This window comes from Sminthopsis crassicaudata, chromosome 2, assembly GCF_048593235.1.
Source record: "Sminthopsis crassicaudata isolate SCR6 chromosome 2, ASM4859323v1, whole genome shotgun sequence".
Taxonomy (NCBI): domain Eukaryota; kingdom Metazoa; phylum Chordata; class Mammalia; order Dasyuromorphia; family Dasyuridae; genus Sminthopsis; species Sminthopsis crassicaudata.
Window position 1 is genome coordinate 293,104,866 of NC_133618.1, and position 22,749 is coordinate 293,127,614.

Genomic DNA, 22,749 nt, shown 5'->3' on the forward strand with positions numbered 1-22,749 from the left:
ATATTTAATATCAATCAACTTATTTTATATTTATAGCTGTATATATTATATAATTAATCTATAGAGAATACATTTTAACTGGGAATAAAATTTAATTGTAAATACAATGAATGAACGAGGAAGTATTTATTAAATAAATGTTATTTTCCCTTAATGGAATATTACCTTCTTGAAAGCACGAGCTATTTCATCTTCATCTTTCTTTGGGTCCCCAGAATCTCACACAGTGCCTGCTACATGTCAGATACTTTATAAAACTTCATATAAGTTTCTTAGTTCATCCTTAATTTTACAGATGAGGAAACCATGGCCCAGAGAGTTTAAGTGACTGGTCAATGTGTCACAGATAGAATCTCTATGACACAATGTGTCATAGATAGAGGTAAGATTTGAACTCAGATTCAATGAGCCAAGTATAGCACTTCATGTAAAATATTCTTTCCACTGTGAGCAACTGTTCTTCAACTTACTTTGTTAGAGAATTGCCTGGAACATTGACAAGTTAAATAAGTCACCTGGTCTTGGAAGCAGGATTTGAATCTAGGTTATTGCCATTCTGAAGTCGGATATCTAGCCACTGTGCAATACTAAAAATGCACACTTCTTATTAGTTAAAAATTGAATGAGCTGCTTTGGGAAGGCATATATTCCTAGACTGGGTATCTTCAAGTAGAGATCTGTAATGGCCACTTGTTGGGAAAATTGTAGACCAGCTTTCTACTTGCAGTAGGAGCTGATCTATGTGGAAGAATCCCTTCTAGTCCTGAGATTTTATGGTTCCAGTTGTTAAAAAAAATTTTTTTGACTCTGGTCCCAACCTAGGTTCTTCATCTATAAACTAGGAGAGTTCATACAACTTACTCACCTAACTCACAAGAGCATTCAAGGACAGCATATCATCAGATGTTTTTTGTTGTTCAGTCATATCTGATTCTTGGTAACTCCATTTGGGGTTTTCTTGGCATATATTCTACAGGAATTTGCCATTTCCTTCTTCTTACAGATGAGGAAATTGAGGCAGACAGTTTTAGGTGATTTGCCCAGGATCACACAGCCGTGAAGTGTCTGAGGCTGGATTTGAACTTGGGAAGATGATTCTGACTCCCCGTCTGGTGCTCTACTGGGCCACTTAGCTGCCCAACTGAATGAAATCATACCATTATCATTGAAACTATCATTGCTATTGATAAATGTGGAAATATGTTTGGAAGAATTGTGCATGTTTAACCTGTATTGAATTGCTTGCTGTCCAGAGGAAAGGGGAGGGGAAGGGAGGGAGAACAATTTAGAAAACAAAGTTTTGCAGGGGTGAATGTTGAAAACTATCTTTGCATGTATTTTGAAAAATAAAAAGCTGTTATTAAAATTAAAAGAGAAACTATCATTGCTATGATTGTGATCAACTAATTACTGTGATACTATGCTCAGCATGATTCTTTGTTGAGTCTGTGCCAATTCAAGCCCACCTTCTATCCCCCCACTCCCCACCCCATTCCAGAGGAGGTAGGGTGCCCAGTGTTGTGTGACTCTAGGCTGGATGCCAAGGTAGAGAGGTCAGAGGGTGATGACTCCTGAACTCAGGAAACTCGGACCTTTGATGACACCCCGAGATGGTTCTTGTTCCCTTCCAGTTAGCCCTGAATAAGAACATTTCCTTCACTGAAACTGATTACAAAATAATAGTTTTAGAGATGGAAAGGATGTTAGTACATAATGTTACTCCTAGAGGGATCTTAGGGATGATCTGTTCCAACCCTCTCATCTTGCCAATCAATCAACACACATTTATTAAGTTTCTACTGTGTCAAGACATTGTGCTGGGCATAGGAAATACAAAGACAAAAATGAAATAATTCACCACTGCCCCCAATCTTTTTTATAGATGAAGAAACCAAGTCCTAGAAAGAAGTGACTTATTCAATTGTGTTAGTGGCAGAATCAGGACTAAAATCCAGATCTCCTTGGATCCCAAGGCAACATCCTTTCCATTATTCCCAAGCCCAACTGCTCTGCCACGTCTGCCTTTCTTGGGCAAGTCATTTCACCTCAGTGTCTTTATAGGCAAAATGGGGATAAAAGTATCTACTTTCCAGGATCATTGTGAGATCAAATGAGGCAATATTTGCAAATTACAGAGGTGCAGAAATTGTAGATATTGGTATTGTTGCTTAATAGTTTATTGTCATTCAGTAATTTCAATTGTATCCAATTATGATCCCATTTGGGTTTTTTGGGGTGTGTGTGTGTGTGTGTGTGTGTGTGTGTGTGTGTGTGTGTGTGTGTGTGTTGGCAAAGATACTAGAGTGGTTTGCCATTTCCTTCCCCATCTCATTTTAAGATGAGTAAATTGAGGCAAAAAGGGTTAAAAGGGTCAGTCATTTAGCTAGATCTGAACTCTGAAAGATAAGTCTTGCTGACTCCAAGGCCCCATGCCCTATCCACTGCACCACCTAGCTACGCACTTCATAGTTTACAGTTGAGTAAATTAAGGGATGGAATAGGGAAATCACTTAGCAGAATAATAGAGATAGTAAGCAGCAGAATATGGAACTAAATTGAATGGTTCTTAGACTGAGGCCTAGCCTTCTTTTTGATCTAGCCTGGCACCCTGGTCTCCAGATCCTTCAGGGAATAGCTGCCTTTAGGTGGGATAGTAGTGCTGTGGAATAGTCCTGGACCCAGATTTGTTCTACCCTAAATTAAACTATATCCAGAGGGGGAAAATGGAGATTTTTCAATCCAACTAATTGTACAATTGTTTTAATCAGGTCTGTCTCTTTGTGACCTCATTTGGGATTTTCTTGCCAAAGACACTAAAGTGGTTTGCCATTTCCTTCTCATGTGACAAATGAGGGAACCGAGGCAGACAGGCTTAAGTAACTTATTCAGAGTCACACAGCTAGTAAGTGATAGAGGCCAGATTTGAAATCAGTAAAGTAACTCCTTCTGACTTCAGGTCCAGTGTTCTATCCACTGTACCACCTAGCTACCCAACATTCACATTCATTAAAGGATAATGGATAGAATTGACGTGCACAATAATGTAATTTGTATTTGTATCTCTCTTCATATATATAGATGTGTGTGTATACATATATGTCTGTGTGCTTATTTTTTATATTGAGGATAATAGTATCACTACATTTGGACTTAATGTCCCATGTCCCAATATGCTACAAGAAAAAAAAAAAGAAATAGCAAAAACAAAGCTAGGAAAGCCAATAGGCTAGACCAAGGATACACAGATGTTTGTGCCAGAAATATCACAATTTGGAAGGTAATTGATTGATCAACTCATAAGATGGCAGAAAGAGGGGAGGAGTTCTGGCTGGTCGAAACATCACAGACAGTGCTCTTCTAGAATAAAGCATTTCAGAATATAGTCATAACTGCTTTCCATTGCCTACAGAACAATAAAATAATCTGTCCATATATCGAGGATATTCTTGATGAAAGCAGGAGAAGAAAACAAACAGGTTTTTGCATATGAAATTCTACAGCAGATGGCATCGTTACAATAATACCATTATTTGAAAGGCGAAAATAATGCAAGATATCCCACTGGCTTTACTATTTGCTGACTATCAAAGGCTACTAGGGTAGGGGTAGCATGCTGCAAAGGAAAGGTCACTGGCACAGGAGTCAGAGGACTGACTTGGCTTCAAACCCAAGACCTTGGATGGGCCATTTACCCACCTGGGCCTCCATTTCCTCACCTATAAAGTAAGGTGCTTAGACTAGATAACCTCTGAGCTCCTTTGCAATTCTAGAGCTATGATTCAATTGAGTAAAATATGTCTCTCCAACAACCCACCCTCATCCCTATGTTAAAAATGGTACAAGGTTCTTTGGCGGGAGGGAAGAAAAAGTAATGATGGAAGTCTTTTTATTCAATAATATATAAAACAGAGGAAAGCAAATTGGTTAAAGTCACAGGGTCACAGACTTAGAATGAGAAGGATCTTTGAGGCCATGGAGTCCAAATAGAAAAGAAAACTGAGTTTTAAGTTTAAATTTTTGATTTGCCCAGAGTTACACAGCTATTAAGTGTCTGAGGCGGATGTGAATTCAGATCTTCCTTTATTCTATTCACTACACTGTTCAGTTGTTCTTGTGTTCTTGTCTGTCATGAAGGAGCTTGTGGCACAAACTAAAAGGAGAAGGATTCTCTACAGATTAGCAGTTTTTCGTGTGTGTGTGTGTGTGTGTGTGTGTGTGTGTGTGTGTGTGTGTGTACCCCCCCTTCAGGAGTTTGTTGAAGCTTATAGACCCCTTCACAGAATAATATTCTTAAATGCATTAAATGAAATACATATAGGATTGCCAAAGAAATCAATTACATTGAAATATAGTTTTCAAAAATTTTTTTAAAAGTGTGAATCCCAAGTTAGGAACTCCATAGTGATATTACACATAAGTGCTTCCATTTGTGGTTGACTTGCTGCTTATGGCTCCAAGCCCTGAAATACTGAAGAGTCTTTTAAATGAGATCCAAGGTCACTTAAAAGGGTTTTGGGAAAATCAGCCTATTTTAAAATTATGTTCTGATGCTGGATGGATGGCCCATAGAACTAGTTTTCAATATCTTGGAAAGACATTGCAGATGGACAAATGAATTCAGCTCAGGATTGCGTTGGAGGAGGAGAAGACCATATTGCCTTTGGAAAAATGAAGACATTGCAATATGGGGGAAAACATGATGACTAAAGATCCATATAAGATCTGGCTTCCAATCCTACTTCAGAAATTCTCTGTGTGACCTTGGGTGAACCATTTAAAGCCTCTCTTGGTCTAAATGTTCTTACCTATAGGACTAAAGGACTGGATGTCCTTCCAGCTTGAAATCTATGTTCTTTTTCATGCAAAACAAATTTTGTCATGCTTTGAACAACAGTAAGCTCTTTGAAACAGAAGTTCATCTTTTTCACACTTGTGTTCTTCTAGTGATTCAGAATGGCTGAAAATCGTGGAAATCCACACTTTCCAAAAAAAAAAAAAAAAGGTAAACTCCTAGCTAACCCAAAGGTCAATGAAAGGAGTCATGATAAAAATGCTTAGGGCTATAATACATTATCAACAAACAGGAGAAGTGATATAAAGGGGTATAGGACTGGAGGATGAGGAGAACCAGTCATGTAGTAAGAGTGTGGGACAACCAATAGACATGCACTTAATTTTAAGATATCTAGAGGAAGGCAATCCCTGTGGAAGGTATATGGGAAGCTATGGCTTAGAATCTCCCAGGAAAAGTAAATGTCAAGAGGCTATAATTTGCGTGTTTGAAGAAAGTGCCCATATCAGTGACTCTGTTAGGATATATGGTTAAGGATAAGCCTGGATCTATGATTTCATTGGTAAAAATGGAATGTTACAGAATGCTACAGCTGAGGACCTCAGATCCCAAATGTTACATCTGAAAGGATGCTGAGAGGATCTAGATCAACCCTTCTATTTTTCATTTAAGGAAACCAAGTCCCACAAAAGTGATTTGCCCAGATCATCCAGGATTTGATTGGGTGTCAGTCTATTCAGCTTAAGTAATGATATGATGATGAATTCTTAAGTATCCTGCATGTTCTGCCATATATTTCCATATCTATTCACATATGTCTACATTCAGCAAAAATATGTGTAAATAAAGAGAGTGATCTGGGACTAAATCATTGACTGAAGAAATTAATGAAGGTTATTCTAAAGAAGTCTAGACAAATGATCAATGTAGACAATGAAAGGGATGGTAAGAACTGTTCAGCTCACTTAAAGCTGGACAAATTCAGCTCTACTTAAATATCTTACAAGACATAACCTGGTAGCTAGAAGTATGCATTAAAAAACTCTCTTTCAAGGACTGACATACAAAAAATCCCTGTATTACCAATTCAGACCTCAAAATATCCCAGAAAACTCAAAGAATATATTGCATGGATCCAGAACATTATCACAGATTGATTTATTCCACCAAATTGTTCAGAGGTGACACTGATCTGTAGCAACTTAAGAACAATATTTTTAATAAATGTGACCATTGCAAATACTCGTAATCTCCAAGACACGGAATGGAAAGGTTTGAAAGCTAGAAAGACCTAATCCTATGGAAATAGGATTATTACATGGTCTGCAACTGGAGTTGTATTGAGAATTCTTTCAATTAGCCAAAGAGAGGATCTTGCAGCATAATACTTTTAGTTAACCTCAAAATAGCAGGTAAGCAATTATACCTGTGCCATAATCAATAAGACATTAAATGAAAGAGACTAAAAGCAGGACAGCATTTTCTCTCAGCATCATCTCTAGCTGAACTTCAATGAAAAGTGAATGAGATAATAGCAGTAACCCAAGCATACTTTTGCATATTGTTTTTTAGGTTTACTAAGCTCATTTAAGCTCATTAAAATCATTTAAACTGATGAAGAGGTGAAAAATATTTTTGTTTTTTAATTTATTTATTTTAACACACATTACTTATTATTATTAAAGCTTTTAAATTTTCAAAACATATGCATAAATAATTTTCAACATTCACCCTTTCAAAATCTTATGTTCCAAATTTTGTTTCCCTCCCTTCTCTCCCCCCAGACAGCAAGTAATCCAATATATGTTAAACATGAATATATATTACTTTATAAATCATGTTGGCAGAGAAAAATCAGAGCAAAAGGGAAAAACCATGGGAGAGATTGAAAAATACAAGAAAAAGAAGTGAACACACATGTGTTGGTTTATATTTAGTCTTCATAGTTCTTTTTCTGGATGCAGATGGCATTTTCTGTCCAAAGTCTATTGGAATTACTTTGAATCATTGAACTGCTTACAAGAACCAAATCATTGCACATTGTTGCTGTTATTGTATACAATATATTCCTGGTTCTGCTTGTTTTACTTAGCATGTAAATCTTTCCAGGCCTTTCTAAAATCAGTTTGTTCATCCTTTTTTATAGAACAATAATATTCCATTACCTTCATATATCACAACTTGTTCAGCCATTCCCCAAGCGATGAGCATCTATTCATTTTCCAATTCTTTGCTACCACAAAAAGAGCTGCTACAAACATTTTTGCACATGTGGTCCTTTCCCCTCCTGTATAATTTCTTTGGGATACTGATCCAGTAATGGTACTGCTGGATCAAAGGGTATGCACAGTTTTATACCCCTTTGAGTATAGTTTCAAATTGCTCACCAGAATGGTTGGATCATTGGTGAAAATGTTTTTCAATAATACCAATTCAGAGTCTCCTGCTAAGTCCCCAGTCTTTGTTGGCTTATGTCTCCTGCATTTCAGTTAAGTTACTTGGATCAACCTCCCCTCCCCCTATAAACATGAAAATGAGTTCTACCATTTACCATTCACAAAAGAATAAAATATGCTAATTAATTTCAATTTTTAAAATAGCTATTTACCAATAATTCACTTTTCCAGACCCTGCTCTTAACCCTTTGAACTTTTCCATCATCATGATAGCAGCTTTCTATGATTCCAACTCCACAACTTTTTCCTTCAATGAGGACAATAAGAGCTCTCTCCAACTGGTGAGTTCTTTCCCAAGACCAGCATTTCATGAAGTCCCCAGGCCATCTATGCTTTTTTCTCTTCAGGCTACACTCAGAACCCTCCATTTTTCCATTTCTTGCTCAGCAGGTTGGCCTCCAGCAAATGTAATCTTTCTCCCACTTCCAGCTCCCTTTTAGTTGTTAACTTCTCCCATTAGGATGTAAACTCCCTGAGAATGGACATATTTATTCTTGTATTTATATTCCCATAGTTTGGACTACCCAAAGAGGAAGAAAATACCCTTCAGAGCACTCCAGAACTTCCTTTCCTAGGTTATAAGCTCTGGTAGGTCAAGAATGGTGATTTATTCATCTTTGTATCCCTCTCAGTCTCAGCATAATATAGAGTTCACTGACTAGCTTGGACATCTGGAATCAAGGACAAAGGCACATCTGTCCAGCCACCCACTTTGTGTCCTTGGAGTTACCCTTGACTCTACTCTCTCTTACCCCACACATCCATTCAGTTGCCAAGTGTTGTCAATTCTACTTCCATATTGCTTATATCAGTTTGCTTTCCACCCACATAGTCAACCCCAAGTCGAGGCCCCCATTACCCCTTACCTAAACTGTTCTAGTATCTTCTTAGTGTCTCTCCCTCAAATATCTCTCCTTTCCATTCCATTTAACACACATCTTCCAAAATTATATTTCTACAATGTTCTATCTGATCACGTTACTCCCTTATTTAATAAATTATAATGGCTCCCTATTGCATCTAAAATCAAATACAAATTCTTGTGTTTGTCATGATTAAATCTCCAACCCACCCTTTTATTTTTTCTAAAGTCCAGTCAGACTAGTTTCCTTACTGTTACCCATTTCATCTTCTATCTTTGCTTTTGCACAGATTACTTTATGACTCTATTCAAGGTTTTTTTTGGCAAAGATACTGGGGTGGATTGCCATTTCTTTCTCCAGCTCATTTTACAGATAAGGAAACTGAGGCAAACTGAGTTAAGTGACTTGCCCAGAGTCACACAGCTAGCAAATGAATTGAAGTCTTCCTGATTCTAGGCCCAGTGCTCTACCCACTGCACCATCTAGCTGCCCCTCTATCCTTGCTTTAATTGTGTATTTAGATGACAGCAGCAAAACCCTGTTATTTTAGTGCTGCATTTTGGACAGAGAAAAAATTTATTTTGTCTCCCTAGGCATAGAATCATGAAATTACAAAATGTTAGAGGTAAAAAGTACGGTAGTAAAATCTCTAAGGAAATATGTAAAATAAAAATGAATGTACATGTATACCCTCATGTTGTTTTTACATGTTACTGGGGAAAATAAAAATTTCTTTTAAATAAATAAATGAATGAATTAAAGAAAAAAAAGTGGAGTGGGAATGGGGGGAGAGAACTATATTATAAAGCTAGAGGTCATACAGAAACTAGAATCCTGGAAATGAAAAGAACATTAGACCCATATCCCATCTAGAAATGAATCCAACAATTTGATTCAATCAGCTTGTGTTAACTAACTGTTCTTTATAACAGTAGTTCTCATAATGTGGTCCCCAGAAACCTAAGAAACTCTGAAACCTTTTCAGAGGGTCTAAAAATTAGTTTCTATTTCTAATAGGGTAAATATCTATAAATATTACTCACATAAACAAAAACTTTTTGACCAATCCTCAATAATTTTTAGTAGTATCAAGATACTGAGAACAAAAGTTTGAGAACTGCTGCATTATAAAACCCCTTCTTAACAACCTGAAGAATTCCAGGGAGAGAGAATTCAGCTCAAAAGTCACTTCCTTAGCAGCCCTTTCCTTTTTCTTCCCTAGTCCACATTTTTATTGATTTTTTTTTTGTATTTACAAACAAAAGACAGGCAAAATGACATAATGAATAGACAATTGGCCTCAAATTCAGAAAGCTGATTTCAAATTTTGTCTCTGACAGAGTGATTATGTGACTGTGGACAAGTCACTTAACTTCTAACTAAATCTCTTAAACATAAGTTGCAGAGAAAAATGCTGAACTACAGTAATAGAAGAAATTTTATTACTCAGGAATTCCCTCTTCCTGAAATGAAATGGAAATTTCAGGTATTACCACAAGGAATGAAACCACAGATCCCAGTTCTATTCCCTGTTCTTTAATTTGTTAATATATCTTTCTCCTTCCCCCTTTCAGAGAGCTATGCTATACAAGAAATAACTTGTACAAAGATAAAAAATTCTAATTCATCAAAACTGATCAACATGTTAGCAAAATTTGACAATATAGAAAACAGTATATATCTCTAATTTTTCACTTCAGTAAAAATAGCATGGAGATACAATCTCATATATTTTTAAATTATAGCTTTTTATTTTCAAAATAATTTGTGAGTAATTTTGACATTCATCCCTACAAAACCCTGTGTCCTAATTTTTCCCTCCCTTCCCCCCATCTCTCAGCAAGTGATCCAATATATGTTAAACATGTCCAATTCCTCTATACATATTTCCACAATTATTATGCTGCACTAGAAAAATCAGATCAAAAAGAAAAAAAAATACAAGCAAACAACAAAAAGAGTGAGAATGCAATGTTGTGATGCACACTTGGTTCCCACAGTTCTCTCTCTAGGTATAGTAGATGGCTCTCTTCATCACTGAACAAGTGGAACTGGCTTGAATCATCTCATTGTTGAAGAGAGTCATGTCCATCAGAATTGATCATCATACAGTATTGTTGTTGAAGTGTATAGTGATCTTCTGGTTCTGCTCATTTCACTCAGCATCAGTTCATGTAACTCCTTCAAGGCCTCTCTGAAATCATGCTGCTGGTTCTTTCTTACAGAGCAATAATATTCCATAACATTCATATACCACAATTTATTCAGCCATTCTCCAACTGATGGACATCCATTCAGTTTCCAGTTTCTTGTCACTACAAAAAGGGCCAGCAGGCCTTTCCTGAGCCTAAAGCTGCTTCCACCATTTCTTCTACCAATACATTTCCTTGTATTCATTTTCTAAAGGTGTTTCTGAATCTATATGTTATTTCCTCTAATAGAATTAAGCTCCTTGAAGGCAGTAACGATTTCATTTTTTTTGTCTTTTTATTTCCAGTTTGTAGCAGCATATAGTAAGCACTTAATAAATGTATGTTTGATGGCTTGCTTGATGAATGCTTGGGCAGCTAAGTGGCCTGTAATGGATAGAAAGCTGGGCCTGAAGTCAGGAAGACCTGAGTTCAAATGTGACCTCAGACACTTAATAGCTGTGTGACCCTGGGTAAGTCACTTAACCCTATTTACTTCAGCTTCCCCATCTGTAAAATGAACTGGAGAAGGAAATGGCAAGCCATTCTAGTATCTTTTCCAAGAAAACCCCAGATGGGGTCAGAGAGAACTGGGCACAGCTGAACAACAATTGAATATAACAATTTCCAAAGCAGCCCATTCTAATCCGGATAGTTAGGTGTTTATAACCAGTCAAAAATAACAAAATTATAGTTATTATAATTATATATTAAATTAATTATAAATTAGATTATAATTATAAATTCATTATAACAAAATTATAATTTTATTATCATCACCTCTAGAGTCATAAGAGTTTTCATATCCAGAATAATTTTCTTCATTCTCCATCAATAAGTATCTGCAACAACTGTTCTCCAAGGAATAGGACTTGGGACAGGCTAGTATTTTTTGCAGACTAGGAAGTAAGTCTTTGCAGAGGTTCTGAGCTGCTCCAGTAGAGCAGAGGTGGAAGGAACATATCCTGTCAGCCTGATTTCATTTGGAGCTCCAGGTGTGTATGAGGGAAGTGGTGGGAGGAGAATCACTATTATCCAGCACTTGGCTTATCTTTCTTCTATCTCCATGTCTTTTTCCCCCTTAAGAAAAAACAGATGATGCTACTGTGACTTCGGAGTTTTGCAGCACAATTGTCTATAAATAGCTTTGACTTATTGGCTATTCCTTTTTAGGAAGGGTTTTCAGCGGCCACCAAGTCTGTCGTCATCCTCAGGAAGTGGATGGAAGGCTTGGGGCGGCCCAGCTGGCGGGCAGTGACTGCTGACCCCTGTGCTTGGCTCTGCATCTCAGTCCCCCTCATTCCTCACGCCCCCTCAACTTCCCCTTCTCCACCCTTCCCATTTCCCATCACTACCACCCCTGGAAGGAGGTACAAGAGAAAGTTACAGAGAAGACCGAGGTAGGGAATGAGGAGAGTCCCAAGTTGGCTATGTGAGAGATGCACAAGAAGTCACTCAGTCTCCCCTTTCTCTTTTTGGGGGAGCTGTCCTCTGGGGTCCAGACAACCTGCCTATCTTAAAGAAGAGCTTCTCACCTCCTTTTCTGATGTGTGTGCAACCTTCTAGTGAATATACCCTGTGGTTTTGTTCCCACAGGAGGCTGTTTTTCTTCTCTAGCACCTAGCACAGTGCCAAGAACACAATAGATGTTTAATAAATATTATATGAATGAATGAACAAATTAATTGAATGGATGATCAGGACTCTTTGGTAACAGACCCCTTTCAGACAGTTTCTTTTTTTAAAGTGGTTTATTTGATAGCCAGATTATGGTCAAGCTGGACATACTCAGGAGTGGCAGTTCTGAGATCCTTCTGAACTGTTGTAATCAACCAAGAAATATGAGCAACATCTTCCTTGGTGCCTCAGTCTAGCTCCTCCTCCTCCTCCTCCTCCTCCTCCTCCTCCTCCTCCTCCTCCTCCTCCTCCTCCTCCTCCTCCTTCTCCTCCTCCTCCTCCTCCTCCTCCTCCTCCTCCTCCTCCTCCTCCTCCTCCTCCTCCTCCTCCTCCTCCTCCTCCTCCTCCTCCTCCTTCTTCTTCTTCTTCTTCTTCTTCTTCTTCTTCTTCTTCTTCTTCTTCTTCTTCTTCTCTCTTCCTTACTCTCTCAATCTCGCCCTCTCTCACCCCTCTTCCCTTCTCCCTTCCACTTCCCTCCCCTCTCCCTTCTCTCTCTTCCTCCTTCCCTTCTTCCCTCCCTCTCTCTTTCTCTCTCTGTCTCTGTCTCTCTCTCTGAATTTCTCTGTCTCTGTCTCTGTGTCTGTCTCTGTGTTTGTCTGTCTCTGTGTCTCTCTGTGTGTTTATATGTCTCTGTGTCTCTGTCTCTGTCTTTCTCTGTCTCTGTCTTTCTCTCTCTCTTTCTCAGTGTGTGTGTGTGTGTGTGTGTGTGTGTGTGTGTGTGTGTGTGTGTGTGTGTCCCTGTCTCTTTCTTTCTGACAATTCAATCCCAAACAGAGAACTTTACCCATATAAATGTTCAATAAAGCACATGGTATGAATCGGGGCAGCTAGGTGACCCAGAGGATAGAGTGCAGATCTGGACCTATGTTTAAATATGACCTCAGACATTTACTAGTTATGTGATCCTGGGCAAGTCACTTAATCCTGTTTGCCTCAGTTTGTTCATTTGTAAATAAACTATAGGAGGAAATGGCAAAACCCTCCAGTATCTTTGCCAAGAAAACCCCAAAGGGAGTGAGCATAGGAGGGAACAAAAGAAAACCATAAAAGGAAACAAAGAAAAATGGACAGTAATGTATATATAATGTCTTCTATTATTATATATGCTTTCTTGAAAAGGAAATTTATTGTTACATATTTTTAATTTTCCCTGATGTTCTGCTAGGCATATGACAATACTTTTTTTTCTTTTTTCTCATATTGCATTTAAGTTTTAAATAAATACATTTTTGAAAAATAAAGAAAACCCAAATAGGGTCACAAATTTGGACTTTACTGAAAAAACAAAAACAAAAACAAACAAACAAACAAAAAAACTGACTTGAACTTCCAACTCCAGAGCTAATGCTCTCTTTCTATTTCTTTTCACTGGATCCCATTTTGGAGAGTGGCCCAAGATGACCAGGGTTTCATTTCCTTGCCCACTAGGCTTCAGACTTTTCAAATGTCATCACCATAACCCCCACAAAAGTCTCCTCCTTGGCTTTTAGTATAGTCTTCCTCCATTAGCACATTCTGTTCATCAAGGTCAGAGACTCTTTTCTTTGCTAGTTTTTGTGCGACCCCAATGCTTAGCACAGTCCCTAATATGCTGTAGGAGCTTAATTATTGTTTGTCCTTTCTTTTGAAGAGGACCATGATATCAGGGAGGTGATGCTATGATATTCAAGTGAATTGGATTTAAGTGAGGGAGGGCTGTGCAAACTCATGAGCCTCACTTTCCCTTCCAGAGCCATCTAAGGTGAGGGACCAGATCAGGGTGACTGGGGATGGCCAGGGATGAAGTGGGAAACCTTGGCCTTTTCCTTCCAAGGTGGTCAATCTCAAGTGCTAACATCCTGTGAAAGGCATGGCTACAGCCGAGGGCAGCAGCTGGGGAGTCTCATTGGCAGGAGGGTTGCGCTGACAAAGATCTTACTTTAACAGTTCATTTCAGATTAGTCCAAACACTGGAGCATCGGAAAGAGTAAAACCACTGGGTCTAATTTTGAGGGAAGGGCCCAGTCCAGAAGATAGTATCCAAGGCAATATTAATCAGCCCTCTTCCTAAATCACAGGAAAGATGGAGTCTGCACAGCGTCAGTTTTAAAGAATAGATTGCAGATGAGTAGAGACAGTTGTCAGAGACTTCTTTTTTCCCTTAAAACTTTTTAAAAATAGACTTTATCACCCAATATGTTAATATTATCCACATTTTTGCTTACCTTCATTACATAATCTTACCCACATTTGTTACTCCCATTTCCCTTTCCATTTTTGTCCTGGCATAATAAGCAATACTTTATTAAAAATAATAAGTTAAGGAAAATTAACTGCCACATTGAAAACAAGTCTAACATCATACTCAGGATTCCATACCCAGTTTCCTACCTCTGTAAAGAAAGTGTAGAACTGTCTTCTCCCAACTCTTCTTTGGAGTCTGGCTTAATCATATTATAATTTTGTCTCATTCTGTTTTGTTAGTGTAGCTTGTAAATGTTGTTTCCATGTATGTGTTTATCATCATTGTCCATGTTATTTTCTTGATTCTGATAATTTCATCTTATATCAGTTTATATAAATCTTCTCTAAGAAGTTAGGAATGGAAGTGAAATCATAGACCTGGAAGATATAACAAAAGAAGCCCATCACCAGTTAATTAATTCAGTCCTGAATCCTTCAAAAGAAGCAGAGGGTTTAGCCCAATCCTGAAGAACATTGCAGAACATATCGTGTGGTAAACATGGTAAGATCTGGGAAATCACAGGGAGGAAGTGTAGTATTGATGGAGAAGATAAGTAGGACTTCAAAATTTTTCTTCATTTATATGTTCATGTTCATTTTTCCTTTGATATTTTGAGCCTAGAGTTGAATTTAGCTCACCATTTTTGCTACTATTAGGGAACTTGGCAGGCTTGTTGAATTTTATACTTTTGATACATACTTTTGTTTCTTTTTGAGGCACAATTTTACTTTCTTTTCATCACATTTTCTTTCTAGCTAAATTTTTCAGTTTGAATCTTGTTCTGCATCTTGTTTCTATCTTTAGTTACTTTTTAAATGTTTCTTTTTAAAAATGTGGTTCTCCAATCTCTCTGAAGTTGTTGCTCCTATTACACTCACACTACTGCAGTCTTAGGTTGCATTTACTTATGAAGGCCTACTTTTTGATGAAGCTAACTGTGACAATGTCATTGGTTGTTTTTGTTGACTGCTGTTGTTGTATTGTGTGTGTGTGTGTGTGTGTGTGTGTGTGTGTGTGTGTGTGTGTGTGTGTGTGTGTGTGTGGTAAAGAGTAGCTAGATGATGCAGAGAATAGAATACTGAAGATCTGAGTTCAAATTTATCCCCAGACACTTACTAGTTGTGGGACTATGGGCAAATCAGTTTCCTCATCTATAAAATGAGCTGAATTAGGAAATGGCAAATCACTCCTATAAAAGCCTACTACTTGATGATGTGACATTAATAATAACAGCTAACACTTTTATATCCCTTAATATGCATCAGGCACTGTGCATTTATTAAAAATATGAATAGGATACTATTTTGTCATTCATACTAAGCAGCATTTTTGTTTTGTTCTTACTCACTATATGTGCTCTCTAGAACCTTACTTTATAGTATCATTGAAGTAGAAGATTACTTGGCGAGTTTATTTTTGCACTATGGTCAATTAACTGTTGTCATTATGGGTCGATGTTTTGAAAATATTTGTGTTGCATTTAGGTATATTGTCATAAAACAGACATTAACATCCATAGGGGATAATTGATATTTGAGGGATAATTGATATTTTAAGTAAACCCTAGGTAGCTGGAACCCTGAAAACTGAGGATATTAAAAGAATATTAAAGAACAGTAAAAGATTTAGGAGACTAGAATAATTTGCAGTGGAAGGATAATACGAGCATTAAGGATGGGTTCTTAAATTATTGGATCCACTTGAGCAATTGAAAATTATTGAAAAAAATCCACATATTAGACAATACCTGAGGATTGGTTTGCAAATCAGAAAAAGGAGAATTCCATTAAAATTTTGCAACATTAATGAATAAAGGGGAGATAGAGATAGAGCCCAGCAGATGAAATATAGACTTAGATATGCACTAGATTGCCCAAGCTGCAGAGGAAGAAGCTAAAGATTCTTGCTATTGTACTCTCGAATATAGAGGAAACTAATGTCATATTGGAAATGAAAACTTTATCTATGCAAACAGGAGGTTATTCCTTTACATGCAGGTAAACAAGGATCAAAACTAAGTTTTCTACATCAAAAAAAGAAATGACTCACTTGTGAGAAGAGTCCAGACTTGGTCTTCAGAGTCAGAAAGAGGTCATTTCCCAGACATGAAGCATGGACTCCCTCCACTGAGGCATGCAGAGAAGTACTTCTTACCTAAATGTCATGTGATAACTAGATCTCCTGGGATGAGCAGAGAATTGCCATCCAAATTCATGTTGCAGGTAGACAATCACTTATCAAGACTGACAGAAGTAGAAGAGTAGTATCCTTTGAAAGAGCAGATATGATCAGATTGACCCACCAGGGATTTTTTTGGAAAATGTTTAACAACTGAATCTGTAAGGAATGTGGCAGTAGGGAAGTACCCACAAAATACTTTAAAGTTTAGTTAGTAAAAAGACTCAGACTCCTGAGTTCAAATGTGACCTCAGACACTCAGTAGCTGTGTGACTCTGGGAAAGTCACTTAACTCTGTTTAACTCAGTTTCCTCATCTGTAGAATGACCTATAAAAGGAAATTCAAAATACTTTAGTATCTTTTCCAAGAAAACTCCAAATGTAGTCACAAAGAGTTGGACACAACTGGAAAAATATGACTGAACAACAAATATTCATGCATAAAATTTAATAATCAGCATTCTTGACAGTTCAAGCTGACTCCAAAGAAACTCACAGAAAATCTGGGGAGACTACTTTTATTATTAGAAAAATCTTCTTTGTGTTAAACTAAATTGTACCTTTTTATAACTTCTACCCAGCATTCTCAATTCTGCCAATCTGGGGCTATCTTTTTTGTTTGTTTGTTTTTGTTTTTGTGTGAGGCAATCAAGGTTAAGTAAGCTGTGCAGGGTCACAGCGCAAAGTGTTAAGTGTCTGAGGTTGCATTTGAACTCAGGTAATTGTGTTATCTAGATGCCCAGAATCCCTCTTCTTTATAATGATTTTTCATTTGTTGTGGTGGTTCAGTAGTTTCAGTCATCCCTGGTTCTTTGTTACCTCATTTGGGGTTTTCTTGGCAAGGATACTGGAGTAGTTTGCCATTTCCTTCTCCAGTTCATTTGACAGAGGAGGAGACTGAAGCAAACAGAATTACATGACTAGACCAAAGTCACACAGCTACGAGTGTCTGAGCCTGGATTTGAATTTAGGAGGATGAGTGTTCTTGACTATAGGCTAGGGAATTTATCCACTGTACCAAAGAACTACCTCAATTGTTCTTGATTTATTTTGGATTTACCCCCTGAGACTACTATAATGCTGTCTATATAGATAAGGAATGATTATAATAGGTAGCATTTAACCTGGGCTTCTCTGGGCAGTTTGCCAGGTGGAGATGCCCTTGAGGGCCTCTGGAGCATGTCCAGATTACCTAACAGGGGGCCTGCTTCTTCTCTTACCTTGTGAATAGAGGTGAGCCCCTTTCATTGGCTGCCGGCAGCTTTAAAACTGAGCCAATCGTTCTGTCTAGACCACCTTGCCTTTTTCTACTGCTTCCTTTTCATTAGCTGTCACTTGCTGCATTCAGAGGTGAAGATCCCTCTCTTGCAGGGACACTACTTGCTCATAGTATAGGGAAAGGGACAGGCCTTCCCTTCTTGGATTTCCCTTTTTCACCTTGGCTCCAAGAACTAGACCTGGAGATGTTTGTTTCTGTTCTGGACTGTTTGTCCTCCTCAGTTTGAGGTAATTTCTATGAGACTGAGCTATGGACATCTTCAAGCCAGGATTGCATGGTACAACCAGCTGGTCCAGCATGGAAGCCCTAAGAAGCCAGGATGCCTGGGAACCATGTCCCAAGGGAATTTTGGACTTGAAACTGGGACTATGGTCTATGGGAACTGAACTAAGCCAGGAATCTACTCCTCTTCTCCTCCCCACAAACTTGAGGTGGCTGTAATGGGGGAGAGAAATCATTTAGTCTCTTTGCTTTAGTCTCTCATGTGTTGGAGGACTAAATTTATATATTTGTGATCATACTTTTTGAAGTAATATTTTTATATAAAAACAAATGTGATTATCAATGATTAAATGCAACTGAATTCCAGGTACCAACCCCTACATCTGGGGGGGAGTTTCATTACTAGGAGACTGGGAACATTTGCAGAGGACCTAGAAACCCTCAGATTTCCTTAAGGGTACCAGAAAACTACGGGGGAGAAGTGAAAATCCATCTAATCTTCCAGAAAGTGGGGACCAGGATACCTGTATAACATACACAAAGCTTTGATGTTTGCAAGGTGCCTTAGATAGGTTATCTCATTTGATAACAGCCCTGTGGTTATTATTATCTCCCATTTTACAGATGAAGAAACTGAGGCTGAGACAAGGAAAGTGACTTATTTAGAGCCATGAAATTAATATCTTAAGCAAAAATTGAACTCAGATGGTCTTAACTCCATGTATAGCACCATCTCTACTGTGCCATCTATCTGCCCGAACTTGTATCTATATGTATATATATATATATATATACTTAAGCAGCTCTGAAGAGATTTTCAAGTGCAAAAACATATTGATCTAAGAATTCTTGAGTCAAGCTTCTATTCTTACTATTGTTTTGTGAATAGGACATTAATGGAGGACCCAGCAATTTCTAGATACATCAATTATCATTTTAATAAGTCAAAGAACTATGTCAAGACATATTACTTTTTCAAGGCAATATTGTCCCTTAATATATTCACTTAATTTTCTGACTTCCAACTATACATATTCTTTTTGGATGATGATTTCCCTGGCCAATGATTTGTCCATGGACAAAAATTAATTAAATAAAGTCACAAAATAATACCAAGGCATATTTAAGGGTTAAACTGGAAGGAGAACAACAAAGACACAGAAATTGGAAAAGATCTGGAATTTTTTTAAAGCAATAAACTCTTTTTTCCATCAATGCAGTTATCATATGTGGACTCAAATATTATAGTCCTTAGATGTGTTTATAAGTGAGATAGAACTAATATTGATGTGAACAAAGACAGAAAAAGCAGCTATATTAGACCAAGTGAATATGGAAGATATCTCTGCTAGAGGTAACATAATTTTCAGAGAATTTGATCTATTAATTCTCAAGATAGTTGAAGGAAGAGAAAATATCACAAGTACAGAAATACCTTATTATTTAAAAAAAAAAAAGAGTGATCCCCCCCACCAGCAATAACTATTAATTTGTATACTTGCTTTCTCATCAATAAAAGCAATTTGTGAGAATCATCTAACCATATTTCAAGGCTATCCTTGAGAAAGGCAGACTTTCCCAAGCAATGTTCACATGATTACAATGATATAATTGGCTGAAAGAGGAAGGGAAAATAAGATTCTACTTATTGTGTTCTTCTGGTTTTCTTTTAATTTTTTTTAGTTTATACATGTACTTTTTTTACATATTTCCTTATGAGTCATATTGAGAGAGAAAAATCAGAGCAAAAGGGAAAAAACATGAAAAAGAAAAAAAAAAAGAAAAAAGGGTGAAAACAGTATGCTTCAATCCTCATTCAGTTCTCTCTCTAGATGTGGACGGCATTTTCCCATTATGGTGTTTTTATCATACAGAAAAGAGCATGTGATTCAGAAAAGCAAAATATCACCCCAAAGATAATTTTCTCTAACATGACTCCCCACTCATATGTCAAAATTATAAAAGATTCTTTGAGAAATCAAACGTATAACTTTGTTCAATGACTCTCTAGTTATTAATATCAAAATAGGGCACAAAACAGGGAAATATACTCACCAAATATGTGTTCCAGTTTCATAGAAGAGATTTAGCCAGAGTTCAAGTCAAAGATGATTCCCTCTAGATGCTGCCTCTCTTGTTTGAAGCTGCTGATTACATTGCACTCTAGATTAAACTGGAAGGACAACAAACAAAAGTTGAAAAAGATCTGATCTTGAGAAAGTCACTTAATCAGTGAACCTGAAGAATGGAGGTAGGAAGAAAAAATGAGTCGCTGCTGTTAGAACAGGGACACAGGGCTTGGTCCATGTAAAAATAGAAGTGTTTCTGGGATATAGAAATAAACAAACAAAAGTTGAAAACCATCTGTAAAGTTTTTTTAATAATAAATTATTTTTGCTCTCAGTGGGACTGCAGACTCCATAATGAGATCCTTATCCTTCTTATTCAAAGACAACCAAAATGACATTACTGTGTTGGGGTCAAATACAACGTAGCTGCCCTGTGCTGATCAGACCAACATGAGCTCTGAATGCTCTACCCCAGATTGGGTGCAAATAGTCTGTATGAACATTTGAGATGTAGATGTCTTTAAATTTTTACATTTCTTTTTTTCTGGTATGGATGAGAGGGAGGAGAGTTTTTACAGTGAATTAAACTGTTTCATTCATTTATTCAAATATTTACTGGGTGTCTATCATAATAAAAATAACTTAAAAATTTATAAAAAAAATAATAACTCACATTTATAGCCTATTTAGTGGAATTGTAATCAGGGTAGAGTGACCAGGGCTTCTCCCCAGGTTTTTAGCTCATATTGCTTTTGAGTGACTGCATTTTGCTTTTTCTTCTATCTAGCATCTTCTTTGATGCAGGCACACCATACTGGGTGGTTCTATGCCAGTGGCTCCCATGTTTTTCAAATCAGTGTTCTTCAGAGAGATCTTGAGAATAAAAACTAAGTGGATAAAGAATACCTATAGGTCTAATAATTACTTGGATGAGCAACCCATAGAGCTGGTCCTTCATGAACATAATTGAAATTGTGCATATTCCTGGCATGGCCATGTGGAGCATTGGTTAGTAAATCAAATAACCAGAGCTTAAGTTCTGGCTCCTTAAGAAGATACTTATTCTTCATACTAATTGATACTGTACAAACTGAATTAGATCCAGAATTGAAGAAGAGGGGGAAAACTGACTGAATGTTTCAGGGCTAATGAACCCAACCTTTTCTAGGAAACAAAGACATGATATTTTATTACTGATATTCTTCTAGAAATATTATGTGGTTGAAAGTCATGGAATACCATGTGAATACTTGGAATTAAAACCCACTCAAAAGGTGCAAAACAGAGGATTACATGAAAGGAATTTCATAGGAGAAGCAATATAAAATATTCCTCCAAAGAAATAAATGATGATTAAAAATGTTGGGTTGTTTTGATTTAAAATGTTGGATTGTTTTCATAGTGATGAATGATAGTTATAAGTAGTGGTACAGTGTTTCTGGAGTCAAGAGGACTTAAATTCAAATATGACCTTAGACACTTACTACCTATATGATTCTGGGCAAGTCACTTAACTCCTGTTTGCCTCAGTTTCCTCAAATATAAAATGGAGAATAATAATAGCACCTATCTCCCAGGGTTGCTGTGAGGATCAGATGAGATAATATTTGTAAAGTATTAGCATCTAGCACAGTAAAAGCTCTTTATAAATGTTAGTTATTATTGTTGGTGAGAGCAAGGGACAATTAATGTAAAAACTCCAGTTGTTTTATTTCAAAGTGACAAAAGAATTCAAGGAAAGCACCAGCATGTAGACATGGCAGACCCTCTTGTGGCCAATTTATAGAAGATTATAGAAAAAATTCAGGTGGGAAGCCATAGCTACATTTCTTTCTTGTTGCATATGTGTGTGTATATATATTTATATTTATATTTATATATGTATATGTGTGTCTATATTTATCTATGAAATTTGCTATACATATAAAGTCTTCCTTCCCTCAATTTAGCTAGACAGGTTATATAAACATGAGCTGTCAGTAACCCTAGGCAGCAAAGATATAATTAGATATTTTTGTACTAGGGCAAATGATATAAAAAATTCAAGCAAGTGGGGGGACAGTAACCCCAAGACAGTAGTGCAAAATTACTAAGGGAAGAACCAAGGCAGAAGATAGAAGAAGCAGTGTTGGGTGAAGGAACAAGTCATCTCAGGTTGTGGTATGAAACTTCCTTTTAAAACCAATAGTTCTTGTTAATCAAGAGTTAAAGCTTTGTTGTTTTTAGCTGCTAAAGAACTGGAAAAGACTTGGCACCCTGTAAAGACTGCACCCTGGAGAGAAGCCCTGGTCACCCTACCCTGGTTACAATTCCACTAAATAGACTATAAATGTGAATTATTTTTTATTATGGTAGGAACCCAATAAATATTTGAATGAATAAATGAAGCAGCTTAGTTAATGTGATATTTGACTATAAAAACTCTCATCTACCACTGAGAAACCTGAAAAAATGAAGAGTTGAGAAATGACTCATTGCAAATCCAATTCCGCCTAGATCACAAATATCTTCCCATACCTCCAGCTCTCATGTTTGTGTGTGAGGTGGGGATGATGTACTTCTCTCTCCTCCTAAAAAGCCGCGGCCCCCAAATTCCCAGGAGAAGGCAAATTAGCAATCCGTTTGTGACATTATTTGTCTTTCTTCTGACAAGAGGAACCATTTTTTTTTTTTTTTGCTTCTCTTTTAAAGTCATTTTTGGCTGTACTTTCTTTTTAATGAGTTTTTGGCTAGGAGCCCAAGCTTGATCAAAGCCTCCACAGGGGGTGGGGGTGGGGAGGACAAGAGGGCAGTGTGCTTG

At 37.2% G+C, this 22,749-nt stretch overlaps 1 long non-coding RNA gene across 2 annotated transcripts; it reads right to left on the minus strand.

Annotated features, from left to right (window-relative positions):
* Window positions 1–9,840: 9,840 nt before the first annotated feature.
* LOC141556142 (uncharacterized) lies at window positions 9,841–20,093 on the minus strand. 2 transcript variants are annotated; one of them, XR_012486443.1, is made up of 4 exons: window positions 19,936–20,093; window positions 16,251–16,469; window positions 14,348–14,578; window positions 9,841–11,380 (listed from the first exon to the last, which is right to left on the minus strand). It is a non-coding gene; the product is annotated as an uncharacterized LOC141556142 (long non-coding RNA). The 2 variants fall into 2 exon arrangements; XR_012486442.1 differs by lacking the exon at window positions 9,841–11,380 and having other exon boundaries at window positions 12,536–14,578.
* Between the last annotated feature and the right edge of the window lie 2,656 nt (window positions 20,094–22,749).